Raw genomic sequence first — 14,593 nt, forward strand, 5'->3', positions numbered from 1 at the left:
CTCCCACTGTACCTTACAAACCTCCAGCTGTACCGTTCTTTAACACGCGTTAGCTGTACCTTCCTTCCCACCCCACCAACCCTGGACTAACCACTCCTCCATGGCACCTTCAGCCTGGGGGTTCCACACCAGCATCGTTGTATGTCCACAAGCCAGGCCGCACGCCTCAAACCCTGACACATCCACTCCACCTAGGGTGGGCAAGCAGTTGCCATTACCATAGTGATGTGGTGCTATACAGCTACAGCTGCGCTGCCTCAGCTGGCCTCACGCTATCGTGTGGCTCATCCCACAGGTCACAACCACACACCCCATCATCTCGCGTCTGGACCAGGGATAGTCAATTACTTTAGGCGTACGGCCGGGTTATGAAACTTAATTGATCACGCGTTTCATTCAACTGATCAATACAGCTGGTCACGATAAAAATCTATTTATGTATAATGTTGCAAGCACTTAGATGAATAAATAATTTCGTTATTTTGTCTTAAGTTTTCTAAGTCTGTCAAAGGGCCAATGAAAACCACTCAAGCGCCACATTTGGCCCACGGGCCGCCAATTGAAAAGCCCGGGTCTAGAGCAAGGGTTCTTAACCTTTGAGGCCACAGACCGCTATTGGTCCATGGACCATGTCCCAGTGGAACACATATAGATAGAAATGAATAAATCAATGACATAAATCAATCTATCAATAAATACATTTAACCATCACTAGTATCTCTAGTAAGGGTCTGGGTCCTGTGATTTATCTATAACTCATTTACAGACCCTGGACGATACTGGATACATACTGAAGGTCCATAGACACAGAGGTGGTCTGTAAGTGGTCTATATACATACACGTTAACAAACCGTGGTCCGACACTGGCGTGTCAGCTGCCTCACTTGACCGGAAATCGTGGGTTCAGTGACCAAATATCGTTGGTTCAAGGACCCAATACCGTGGGTTCAGTGACCGAATATCGTGGGTTCAGTGACCGAATATTGTGGTTTCAGTTACCAAATGTCGTGGGTTCAGTGGTCGAATACCATTGGTTCAATGACCGTATGTCGTAGGTCCGGTGACTGAATATCGTGGGTTCATTGACCGAATATCGTGGGTTCATTGACCGAATATCGTGGGTTCAGTGACCGAATATTGTGGGTTCATTGACCGAATATCGTGGATTCAGTGGCCGAATACAGTTGGTTCAATGACCGTATGTCGTAGTTTCGGTGACCGAATATCGTGGGTTCAGTGACCGATTATCGTGGGTTCAGTGACTGAATATCGTGGATTCAGTGACTGAATATCGTGGATTCAGTGACTGAATATCGTGGATTCAGTGACTGAATATCGTGGATTCAGTGACTGAATATCGTGGATTCAGTGACTGAATATCGTGGATTCAGTGACTGAATATCGTGGATTCAGTGACTGAATATTGTGGATTCAGTGACTGAATATTGTGGATTCAGTGACTGAATATTGTGGATTCAGTGACTGAATATTGTGGATTCAGTGACTGAATATCGTGGGTTCAGTGACTGAATATCGTGGGTTCAGTGACTGAATATCGTGGGTTCTGTGACTGAATATCGTGGATTCAGTGACAGAATATCGTGGGTTCAGTGACCGAATATCGTGGGTTCAGTGACAGAATATCGTGGGTTCAGTGACCGAATATCGTGGATTCAGTGACAGAATATCATGGGTTCAGTCGTCATGGACGCCCTGACGATCTTCTGTTCGTGATTCTTCGTCTTATTTTCTGTCTTCCATCAAACGTCTCGAGTCGCTTCCTCTCTCTTTACGTCTCCCCTCACATCTACCAAGGCAATCTGTCGTCGATTTCTCGTAATTGTATCTGTTTATCCAGCGCTTCAGAGTCTATCAGTGTCTGTCTCTCAATTTCTCTCTCTCTCTCTCTCTCTCTCTCTCTCTCTCTCTCTCTCTCTCTCTCTCTCTCTCTCTCTCTCTCTCTCTCTCTCAGATACAGCTCCATCCGTAACTCAACCTTGAAGACAATTTATTTTATAAGTTAACTGTGACACCATAGGCCGATAAAGGGGTCTGTCTAATCAAGGCCATTTCATTGACGCTATATATATATATATATATATATATATATATATATATATATATACAGAGAGAGAGAGAGAGAGAGAGAGAGAGAGAGAGAGAGAGAGAGAGAGAGAGAGAGAGAGAGAGAGAGAGAGAGAGAGAGAGACATAAATAGGTAGCTTCATAACCTGGCCTAAACCAAGTACTCATTCTATCGACCAACGCCTAGGAGAGGAAGAACAGCTGGGTTGGCTGTGAACCGAATGCCGCAACCAGTAATAGAACCTACGTAAGCTCGACCCAAGCTAGCCCGTGAATACGTCACAGCCAGCCACGCTGGCCTATACCACGGAGGTATAGGCTGGCAGACGATGCGCAGGACTATGCAGGAAAAAGCCAACAGTCAGAAAATATCAGACGACAAATATTCCTCCAGGGAAGGACATCATTTCCTGCTGGCTGGCCACTAGGGAGGGCAGGATGGTAGGAGGAAAGGTATGAGGGGAAGTCTGGGAGAGAGGGGAAAGGAAAGGAGAGGAATCGAAGGGCCCAAGAGAGGGAAGGGGACTGTGTGAGGGAACCAAGTCAAGGAAATGAGAATTACCCAGTGATAGGGACACTGGCTAACGCAGAGGCCCTAAGGGATGGTCAGGGTGGAGGGGCGATGGGGTAAGGGTGGTGAAAGACTGGTGATGGGAGGTGAACAGACAGTGATGTGGTGAAGGTGGCGAAGGACGGGTGAAGGGAGAGTGAATGGACAGGCGGTGCGGCAAGGGTGGTGAAGGACGTGTGATGGGAGGTGATGGTTAACATGAAGTTGGGGGGTTGAGGGAGGCTAGAATGGGCAAGGGATGGTAGTGGCTTGTCCGACCACGTCTGCATCAACACTTTGGGAGGGTGCTCGCCTCTAAGACAAGCACAGTTCATGAACTAGAATAAAGAAAAATTCTGGATTGATTTTTGCCCGACTACTCAAGTAAATGTTTTCCCCCGTCACTCTGAGACCCTTTTATCTTTACAGGGTTACTGCAACGCTCAGGAAGCCGGCCACGCCCACCGAGCGGGATCACAGGTCATAAACCCTCGAGTTTAGAATCATTTAGCGAGACGTGTTTGGTGTCTTCGTTTAGGTGGCTGCATCGTTGTGATGAAGACTCTTGGGATATATTCAATCATTTGTAGCCTTGTAGGAATGGGCGAGGTTCTCAAGCATAGACGGAAGTGTGACTCGTGTATGTCTGGGGAGTGCAGTTTCAAATGTGTGTATGTCTTCTGTTGGGATGGTGTTGAAAACTGTGCTGAGATGGCGATTCGTCTGGTGTTTGTCGGATCATCTGAAAAGAGTGTGTATTTTGTCTGAATTGCCTCAGAACTTTTAAGGCACACCCACAGTCTCCTGCCACAGACTTAGCATACCGTATAGGGCACAGGAGTAGTCAGTGAGTTGAAATAAGATGAAGAGGCAAGAGAGTTGCAGGGGTGAGGATGAATGGGTGAAGAACACGGGTGAAAACTGGGAATGAAGAGGCTAGCATGAGTTAAGATGGAGGACGAATGAGTAGCAAGTGCTCAGATGTAGAAACTAAGAAGGTCACAGGGGCGAAGATGTAGAGATAAGATGATAGGAAGGGACTACACAGATTATGATGAAAAGGGATGTGGGTGGCAGGGGTTAAGATGGAAGGCCAATTGGGTTGCAAGAGTTAGGATGGAAGGGAAAGTGGGTGGCAGGGGCAAGTGGGTCGCAAGGATTAAAATGGAAGGGCAAGTGGGTCGCAAGGGTTAAAATGGAAGGGGAAGTGGGTGGCAGGGGTTAAAATGGAAGGGGAAGCGAGTGGCAAAGGTTAAAATGGAAGAGCAAGTGAGTGGCAGGGGTTAAGATGGAAGGGCAAGTGGGTGGCAAAGGTTAATATGGAAGGGCAAGTGGGTCGTAAGGGGCTAAAATGGAAGGGCAAGCGAGTGGCAGGGACTGAAATTGAAAGAGGGAGGAAGGATTATCAAGGAAGGGCAAAGGGAAAGGACTGGACTAACAGGGACAGGAAAAAAAAAAAACGGGAGGAGGGAGGCACAGGCTGGGGCGTCTCGTCGTGAATTCAAAGTAACGTTCTGAGCATTTCGACTCAACTACGTTAGGGCAGGAAGTGATTCTCCTCACCCCACGTCTTGCCTTACTTAACGTCAGATGGATGTGTGTTGTAGGGGTCAGCTTCCCTACACAGCCTAGCCTGGGGACCGACCTGTAGCAAACGGACCATCGTTCGATCAGCCTGCTGGTGCAGTAGAGCTGTCTGACTGCCCTCAGGCACAGTGTGTAGGGTTACGCAGGGCCCGATGAGATGAGGTGGTGGTGGTGGTGGTGGGGAGAGGGTTCGTTTCTCCAGGGTCCGTTAGGGAGACCCAGGCCTGTGCCTCTCAATCATTCAAGTCTTCCTTATTCCTATTTCATGCGTGAAGTTAAAAGCGTTCGACCTCGTTTCCTCCCATCTTCCTCCTATCTCCTGTCAGGCTCCCGCAGCGCCCAGGAAGCTGGCCACGTCCACCGGATGGAACGACAGGTCATAAAGTGTACTCGTGTGTGTGTGTGTGTGTGTGTGTGTGTGTGTGTGTGTGTGTGCATGTAAGGAACAACTAAGCAATAAGCGTTCGGTGTCTTCACTGTGGCAGTTGCATCGTGGGCACGGAGGATTTCAGCGTTACATAATACACTGCAAACATTTCCCTTTGTCTATGAGCGCGCGGCTGTCCAAACTCAGGATCTTTTCTTTTACATTCTTGGTAAAGTAGATAGATAGATAGATAGATAGATAGATAGATAGATAGATAGAGAGAGAGAGAGAGAGAGAGAGAGAGAGAGAGAGAGAGAGAGAGAGAGAGAGAGAGAGAGAGAGAGAGACCATAAGCATCCCATTCTCGCCCCCCCTTGACAGCCTGAGGAGGCCCGGGTGTAGAGGCTGTCTGCCCCCTGTGTTAGCTCTCGAACGCCCCGGGTGCTGAAGTCTGCGTCTGCTTAGCACTATGTCCACCAGATGACCCACTATCTTTTGTCTTTCCGGTAAATTTCCTATTTTCTTGCAGGTATTGTGACTAAGACTGCAGATGCCTGTCGCTCCTTGATTCCGACTCTGTTGCAAGAGCCACCAATTTACTGGACACGCGTGAAGATCCTGTGGTCATCCTTGCGTGGGAGTACGAGGACATAGGTAGAAGTCCATAGCTATTTGTCATGTTTACGTCGTGGTGCTCGGGTCTGTGTCTACTGAGGAGCGAGGGTGAAGGCGTGAGTGATGGAACTGTTTCACTCTACCTGCTGCTGGAGGGAGGGCCATCACTCACAGAGGAAAGGGAGGAGAGTGAGTGCATTGTGCTACTGGAGGGGTCGATGGAGAGGTGTGATAGTGGGATGGAAAAGTGCGAGAGAAAGAAGGGAAGGATAGTGGTGTGAGAAAGGAAGGAACAGAGAATTGGGCCAGGTGAGGGTATTCCCTCAAAGGCCCAGTCCTCTGTTCTTAACGCTACCTCGCTAATGCGGGAAATGGCGAACAGTTTGAAAGAAAAGAAAATATATATATATATATATATATATATATATATATATATATATATATATATATATATATATATATGGATTTGTATGTAGCATTTATGGATTTGGAGAAGGCATATGATTGAGTTGATAGAGATGCTCTGTGGAAGGTATTAAGAATATATGGTGTGGGAGGCAAGTTGTTAGAAGCAGTGAAAAGTTTTTATCGAGGATGTGAGGCATGTGTACTTGTAGGAAGAGAGGAAAGTGATTGGTTCTCAGTGAATGTAGGTTTGCGGCAGGGGTGTGTCATGTCTCCATGGTTGTTTAATTTGTTTATGGATGGGGTTGTTAGGGAGGTGAATGCAAGAGTTTTGGAAAGAGGGGCAAGTATGAAGTCTGTTGTGGATGAGAGAGCTTGGGAAGTGAGTCAGTTGTTGTTCGCTGATGATACAGCGCTGGTGGCTGATTCATGTGAGAAACTGCAGAAGCTGGTGACTGAGTTTGGTAAAGTGTGTGAAAGAAGAAAGTTAAGAGTAAATGTGAATAAGAGCAAGGTTATTAGGTACAGTAGGGTTGAGGGTCAAGTCAATTGGGAGGTAAGTTTGAATGGAGAAAAACTGGAGGAAGTGAAGTGTTTTAGATATCTGGGAGTGGATCTGGCAGCGGATGGAACCATGGAAGCGGAAGTGAATCATAGGGTGGGGGAGGGGGCGAAAATCCTGGGAGCCTTGAAGAATGTGTGGAAGTCGAGAACATTATCTCGGAAAGCAAAAATGGGTATGTTTGAAGGAATAGTGGTTCCAACAATGTTGTTGCGAGGCGTGGGCTATGGATAGAGTTGTGCGCAGGAGGGTGGATGTGCTGGAAATGAGATGTTTGAGGACAATGTGTGGAGTGAGGTGGTTTGATCGAGTAAGTAATGTAAGGGTAAGAGAGATGAGTGGAAATAAAAAGAGCGTGGTTGAGAGAGCAGAAGAGGGTGTTTTGAAATGGTTTGGGCACATGGAGAGAATGAGTGAGGAAAGATTGACCAAGAGGATATATGTGTCGGAGGTGGAGGGAACGAGGAGAAGTGGGAGACCAAATTGGAGGTGGAAAGATGGAGTGAAAATGATTTTGTGTGATCGGGGCCTGAACATGCAGGAGGGTGAAAGGAGGGCAAGGAATAGTGAATTGGATCGATGTGGTATACCGGGGTTGACGTGCTGTCAGTGGATTGAATCAAGGCATGTGAAGCGTCTGGGGTAAACCATGGAAAGTTGTGTGGGGCCTGGATGTGGAAAGGGAGCTGTGGTTTCGGGCATTATTGCATGATAGCTAGAGACTGAGTGTGAACGAATGGGGCCTTTGTTGTCTTTTCCTAGTGCTACCTCGCACACATGAGGGGGGAGGGGGATGGTATTCCATGTGTGGCGAGGTGGCGATGGGAATGAATAAAGGCAGACAGTGTGAATTGTGTGCATGGGTATATATGTGTGTGTCTGTGTGTGTGTGTATATGTGTACATTGAGATGTATAGGCATGTATATTTGCGTGTGTGGACGTGTATGTATATACATTGTGTATGGGGGTGGGTTGGGCCATTTCTTTCGTCTGTTTCCTTGCGCTACCTCGCAAACGCGGGAGACAGCGACAAAGCAAAATAAATAAATATATATATATATATATATATATATATATATATATATATATATATATATATATATATATATACATATATATATATATATATATATATATATATATATATATATATATATATTTTTTTTTTTTTTTTTTTTGCTTTGTCGCTGTCTCCCGCGTTTGCGAGGTAGCGCAAGGAAACAGACGAAAGAAATGGCCCAACCCACCCCCATACACATGTATATACATACGTCCACACACGCAAATATACATACCTACACAGCTTTCCATGGTTTACCCCAGACGCTTCACATGCCTTGATTCAATCCACTGACAGCACGTCAACCCCGGTATACCACATCGCTCCAATTCACTCTATTCCTTGCCCTCCTTTCACCCTCCTGCATGTTCAGGCCCCGATCACACAAAATCTTTTTCACTCCATCTTTCCACCTCCAATTTGGTCTCCCTCTTCTCCTCGTTCCCTCCACCTCCGACACACATATCCTCTTGGTCAATCTTTCCTCACTCATTCGCTCCATGTGCCCAAACCATTTCAAAACACCCTCTTCTGCTCTCTCAACCACGCTCTTTTTATTTCCACACATCTCTCTTACCCTTACGTTACTTACTCGATCAAACCACCTCACACCACACATTGTCCTCAAACATCTCATTTCCAGCACATCCATCCTCCTGCGCACAACTCTATCCATAGCCCACGCCTCGCAACCATACAACATTGTTGGAACCACTATTCCTTCAAACATACCCATTTTTGCTTTCCGAGATAATGTTCTCGACTTCCACACATTCTTCAAGGCTCCCAGAATTTTCGCCTCCTCCCCCACCCTATGATCCACTTCCGCTTCCATGGTTCCATCCGCTGCCAGATCCACTCCCAGATATCTAAAACACTTCACTTCCTCCAGTTTTTCTCCATTCAAACTCACCTCCCAATTGACTTGACCCTCAACCCTACTGTACCTAATATATATATTACATAGATAGATAGATATTGTGTGGTTGGAGAAATGAAAGTGGATTACGTGAGGTGGGTGACTGTTAGTGCGTATGCGTCTGGTAGCGGGAGGGAAGAAGAGGCGATTGTTTTGGGATGAGCCGAATGAGGGCGCTAATTTAGGTCTGATTTAACTACAAGAGTGAGCGATGTCGCAGCGGAGGGTTTAGCTTGGAGAGAGGGGGAGGGAATGGGGCACTCATTAGGGAATGAAATTGGTGAACAGCTTGTGGAGTCGAGTGATGATAAAAGAAAGGTGATTAGGATTAACTGGGTTTAAAATGAGGGACATACAAATGAGTGGACAGGGTTAATGGTGCTCGGGCATTACTGGATTATGTACTGATTGATAGGAGTGATAAAGAGAGACTTTTGGATGTAAACGTGTTGAGAGAGGCAGCTGGTGTCTAATCAGTACCTAGTAGAGGCGAGGGTGAAAGTTTAAAAATGATTTGGGAAAAGAGAACCTGATAAAAATGGGAAAATGGTGGATAAAGTCAGTGACCTTGGAGAAGAGGGTTCAGATGAAATACGCCAAGTGAAATTCGAAGAAGAATAGTAAAAGGCAAAAGCAAACGTTACTGGAGGAGTGGGTGAAGAACAGAAGGTATTTAGGGAAGCAGTGCTGGCATATGCGGCGGAAGTCTGTGGCATTGCGGAAGATGGTTAGGTTGGTAGGTGAGAAAGGGTAGTGAGTGGTGGATGAGGAAGTGAAGCTGTTGGTGGGAGAGAAAAGAGATGTATAAGTATTATCTGAAGGGAAGGAATGCGAGTGATTGGGAGAAGTACAAGAGGAAGCAGCTTGAGGCCAAGGGGATGATGCAAGAAATGAAAAGGAGGGAAATGATAAATGGGGTGAAAAAGTATAAAGAAACTTCAGGGAGAAGAAAATAATTTGGAAGGACGTAGCCAGTGTGAGGAGAACTAGAGAAGAAATGGGAACAATTAATGAAGAGAACAAATGGGAATGTGGTCAATAGGCAAAGAAGAGCTGCGGAGGATATAGACAGAGTATTATGAAGGACTATTGAATGTGTTCCAAGATAGGATGAAAGATGTGGAGTGTCTGGGACGTGGGGAATGCAAAGCTAGAGAGTCATGGCCTTTGGTACGTCGAATAAGAAGAGGTGTTGAAGGTGCTGCATACGATGAGGTTTGACAAAGCGCTTATAGTAGATGGGATTGCGATTGAATTTCTCAAGAAAAGAGGCGACAGTGTTGTTGACTGGTTAGTTAGGTTATTCAATGCATGTGTGGCTCATGGTGAGGTACCTGAGGATTGGCGAAACGCGTGAATAATGCCATTGTATAAAAGTAAGGAGGACAAAGGGGAGTGTGTGTGTGATGTTACCATGACTGTTTAATCTATTCATGGATCCGGTAGTGTGGGAGGTAATACAAGTGTCTTGGAGAGGAGAGCGGTTCTGCAGTCGGGTTGAGGTGCGGAGGGGTCTGAGCGGTGAGATGACACGGCTTAGGTGGCAAACTCGAGTGAAAAACTGCAGAAGCTGATATAAGCTTGGGAGAGGTGTGACAGAAGAAAGTGGAGAGCTTATGTAAACAAGGGGAGAAGAGAGAGACAGATTAGTTGGAGATTGGGCGTGAAAGGAGAGAACCTGGAAGAAGTGGAGTGTTTCTGAAACACAAGAGTGGACGTGACATCGGATAGGACCACGGAAATTTTTAGTTTACCATAAGATGGATGAAGGGGGGCTGAAGGGTAAATGGATGAGAGGGGGGGGGGGGGGGTGAAAGGTATAGATGCATTGAGGTGTGTGTGTGTGTGTGTGTGTGTGTGTGTGTGTGTGTGTGTGTGTGTGTGTGTATGAGGAAAGAGAGCTTATTGTGTGTGTGTGTGTGTGTGTGTGTGTGTGTGTGTGTGTGTGTGTATGTTTGATGTACAGAAGTCCCTACGGTGTTGTATGAATGCGAGGCATTGGCTAACTAGATCAACAAGTACGGAAGAGGGTGGGTGTGTGGAAAATGAAAAACTTAAGAACAATATGAGGTGTAAGGAGGGTTGAGCGAGTAAGAAATGACAGGACAAGAGAGAGGTGTGGCAGTAAGAAGACTATGGTTGAGAGAGGTGAGAAAGGGTTTCCTGGAATGGTTTGAACACATGGAGAGGATGAGTGAGGAGAGGTTGACGAAGAGGATGTACGTATTAGAAGTGGAGAGAACAAGGACAAGGTGGAGCATCGCAATGGAGATGGAGGGATAGAGTGAAAGAGAGCTTGAGGGATAAGGGCTTGAAATTGCAGGAGGACGGTGTGAGGCATGCACAGGATAGACTACTATAGACGACACGTTTACATATGCTGATTCAACATAGCTATACTCCAGTTATTCTTCCCCTCACGCGGCTCTCTCTGACCATCACCACACGTACCTACGAATCAATGCAGTCCTCTCCAGCAGAGAGAGAGAGAGAGAGAGAGAGAGAGAGAGAGAGAGAGAGAGAGAGAGAGAGAGAGAGAGGAAACAAAATGATTGGAGCCTTAAATACACAGAACAATTCTGTCCCCTCACACATACACACTCTCTCACTCTTTCCTCTGTGTATCTACATATTAATAAAGAGACTCGGGTGGGAAAGTTAAGATGAGACAGGAGGAGCGACCAGCCTGGCCGAGCCTACCACTCGCGAGGGACGTGCATACTCGCCGGCCACCATCTGAATACATTAAGTCTGGTCACGATGTTCATTACGCCGCTTATTTTCTCAGCAGAAATCCCACCCGAAGGACTTAATTTTCTCCCACCAACATCAACAGAGTCATAACCTCCAGCAGGAACCGTGAGAAATCTCTTTCTCATTTTCTTTATTCTCTTTTTTTTTTTGAGGGGGGAGGTGGGGAAAGGGAATGCACCCCCACTAATATAAAAGAACAAGGCTCTCGTCAGCCAATATATACATTTTTTTTTTTTAGTTGGCAAATACGTCGTAGGGCAGTTTTGGACTAGGGTGGTCTATTTTTGCGAGTACTGATTTCTAACTATTGTCTATATAATGTCAAAAAAGAGAAGTAAAAATGTCTCCTGTATAATTGTCGAGCAATGACAAGAGGACGCGCCGCCCCCCTGCTGTCTCCCTCTGTGTCCAGCGTCTGATACCTCACACAACCTCAAAGGAAACACTCGACCTTGCTCCTGACGAACCCCACACTCGACTCTACCACAAGGGTCCTTCATGATGGGTGTAGTAATATCCCTCCATGCTGGTTCCTCGTTAGCCAGGACGGGAAGCGGGAGAGGCGGGCTGGCAAAACGGGGAGTGTGGAGCGAGAGCTCAAACTGGAACATTACACAACATAAAACTTTCTTTTTTCATTCGTGTTTTACGTAATTTGCATACGAAGTGTGGTCAACCCTTTCTTACACGACTGTGCGATCCTTGAGCATGACCGTGTGGGTCTTGTGGATGATGAGCTGGGCCTTTGACCCCGAGCCTTATGGGTCAGGTCAAAGGCCATCATGGGTCGTCCCGTCGTTTCCAGGGGTCGTTTCCCTTCGTGCTGAAGGGTCGCACCGTCGTGCCCCAAGGATCGAACCGTTGTTCTCCAGGTGCTGAGGACAGTGAGGGGAGTCAGGGAGTGCCATAGGTCGCCTGGCTCTCTGTCTGGAGTTTGCCATGTGTGGCACACATAAGCCCTAGCGCCAACTGTAATCAAGTAATCAAGTAGCCTTGGCGCCAACTGTAATTAAGTAATCAAGTAGCCCTGGCGCCAACTGTAATTAAGTAATCTAGTAGCCCTGGCGCCAACTGTAATTAAGTAATCAAGTAGCCCAGGCGCCAACTGTAATTAAGTAATCAAGTAGCCCAGGCGCCAACTGTAATTAAGTAATCAAGTAGCCCTGGCGCCAACTGTAATCAAGTAATCTAGTAGCCCAGGCGCCAACTGTAATTAAGTAATCAAGTAGCCCAGGCGCCAACTGTAATAAAGTAATCAAGTAGCCCAGGCGCCAACTGTAATTGAGTAATCAAGTAGCCCTGGCGCCAACTGTAATTGAGTAATCAAGTAGCTCTGGCGCCAACTGCAATTAAGTAATCAAGTAGCCCTGGCGCCAACTGTAATTAAATAATCAAGTAGCCCAGGCGCCAACTGTAATTAAGTAATCAAGTAGCCCTGGCGCTAACTGTAATTAAGTAATCAAGTAGCTCTGGCGCCAACTGTAATTAAGCAAGTAGCCCAGGCGCCAACTGTAATCAAGTAATCAAGTAGCCCTGGCTCCAACTGTAATTAAGTAATCAAGTAGCACAGGCGCCAACTGTAATTAAGTAATCAAATAGCCTTGGCACTAATTGTAATTAAGTAATTAATTAGCCCAGGCGCCAACTGTAATCAAGTAACCTTGGCGCTAACTGTAATTAAGTAATCAAGTAGACCAGGCGCCAACTGCAATTAAGTAATCAAGTAGCCCTGGCGCTAACTGTAATTAAGTAATCAAATAGCCCTGGCGCTAACTGTAATTACGTAATCAAGTAGCTCTGGCGCCAACTGTAATTAAGTAATCAATTAGCCCAGGCGCCAACTGTGATCAAGTAATCAAGTAGCCCTGGCGCTAACTGTAATTGAGTAATCAAGTAGCCCAGGCGCTAACTGTAATTAAGTAATCAAGTAGCCCTGGCGCCAACTGTAATTAAGTAATCAAGTAGCCCTGGCGCTAACTGTAATTAAGTAGTTAAGTAGCCCTGGCACTAATTGTAATCAAGTAATCAGTTAGCCCAGGCGCTAATTGTAATTAAATAATCAAGTGGCCCTGGAGCTAATTGTACTTAACCCTGGCATTAACAATGCACAATTTTCAAGGTCCTAATATAATCCAGTTGTACAAGCTTTCCGCAAGCTTACATCCTTAGATAACATCGACCCTTGAGCACGATGGAACGATCCTTAAGCACGACGGTACGACCCTTGACCACGACCCTTGTGCAGGACGCTACGACCCTCGAGCATGACGGTACGACCCTCGAGCACGACGGTACGACCCTCGAGCACGACCCTTGAGCACGACGGTATGACCCTTTAAGCACGACGGTACGAACCTCGAGCACTACGGTATGACCCTCGAGCACGACCTTTGAGCACGACGGTACGACCCTCGAGCACGACGGTACAACCTATGACCACGACGGTACGATCCTTGAACACGAAGGTGCGACCCTTGGAGACAACGGTACGACTCTTGAGCACGACGACAAATTGATGGACGTAAAGCCCAGCTAATCAGCCAACCAGCCAATTAACCAATCAACCAGTTACCGGATGTCACTGTAGGCCTTAATTAACCCTGGTAAATTGATAGACGTAAAGCCCAGCTAACCAACCAACCAGCCAATTGACCAATCAGGCAATTCGCGATTAGGATTAATGGCATCTAAACCCCCTCTCTCTTTCCAACGCGAACACGTCTCTCACAGAGAGTAGGTATGACGACTGACTCCCCCCGCTCCCAAGTCCGTGGGGAAACAAGTCTATGGTGGACATTACTGGTCACCTTGAATAATAATAAAAATGGAAAGCGAGCAAGCAATGGCATTCCCCCCCCCCCCCCAAGACCTTCACATACCAAGTCGTGTGGGTGATGGCACACTCCTACCACAATATTGGCCCCTTCGGCGTCCCTCCTCTTCTTCTACAACATTCACCGGTGGCAACTCAGCCCTCCGGTTCTCACCAGCAAACATTACAATACTCACCAATGGCGACTTTTACTTAAACCTTTGCAGAAATACGATAGAGTACAAGAGTCGCAACTCCATCCACCTCCTCTCTGGGGTACGATATGACTCCCTAATTTGATCAGAAACCATTGTGTTCATACACAATTGTTAACCTGGACTATGAACAGAGAGGTTCAAATGATATATGATCACTTGAAGCTGTCATGTTCCTCCTCTGTCATACTACCAGTCATCAACATGAAGTAACATTCTTTCGTTTGAAACACTGCAGACTGCTACAGATGTTCAGTACATCTGGTGATAACTGCTACAGATGTTCAGTACATCTGGTGATAACTGCTACAGATGTTCAGTACATCTGGTGATAACTACTACAGATGTTCAGTACATCTGGTGATAACTGCTACAGATGTTGAGTAGGTTCAGTCTTCTTATAACTACAACAAATGTTCAGTACGTTCAGTCTTCTTATGATAACTACTACAGATGTTCAGTACGTTCAGTCTTCTTATGATAACTACTACAGATCTTTAGTACGTTCAGTTTTCTTATGATAACTACTACAGATGTTCAGTACGTTCAGTCTTCTTATGATTACTGCTACAGATGTTCAGTACGTTCAGTTTTCTTATGATAACTGCTACAGATGTTCAGTACGTTCAGTCTTCTTATGATAACTGCTACAGATGTTCA

The 14,593-nt window shown here is 46.2% G+C and overlaps 1 protein-coding gene across 1 annotated transcript in view; it reads right to left on the reverse strand.

Annotated features, from left to right (window-relative positions):
- LOC139765812 (uncharacterized) overlaps positions 1–14,593 on the reverse strand; it is a 794,527-nt gene that overhangs the window by 461,363 nt on the left and 318,571 nt on the right. The window lies entirely within an intron of this gene.

The sequence above is a fragment of the Panulirus ornatus genome, chromosome 56 (genome assembly GCF_036320965.1).
Source record: "Panulirus ornatus isolate Po-2019 chromosome 56, ASM3632096v1, whole genome shotgun sequence".
NCBI classification, from domain to species: domain Eukaryota; kingdom Metazoa; phylum Arthropoda; class Malacostraca; order Decapoda; family Palinuridae; genus Panulirus; species Panulirus ornatus.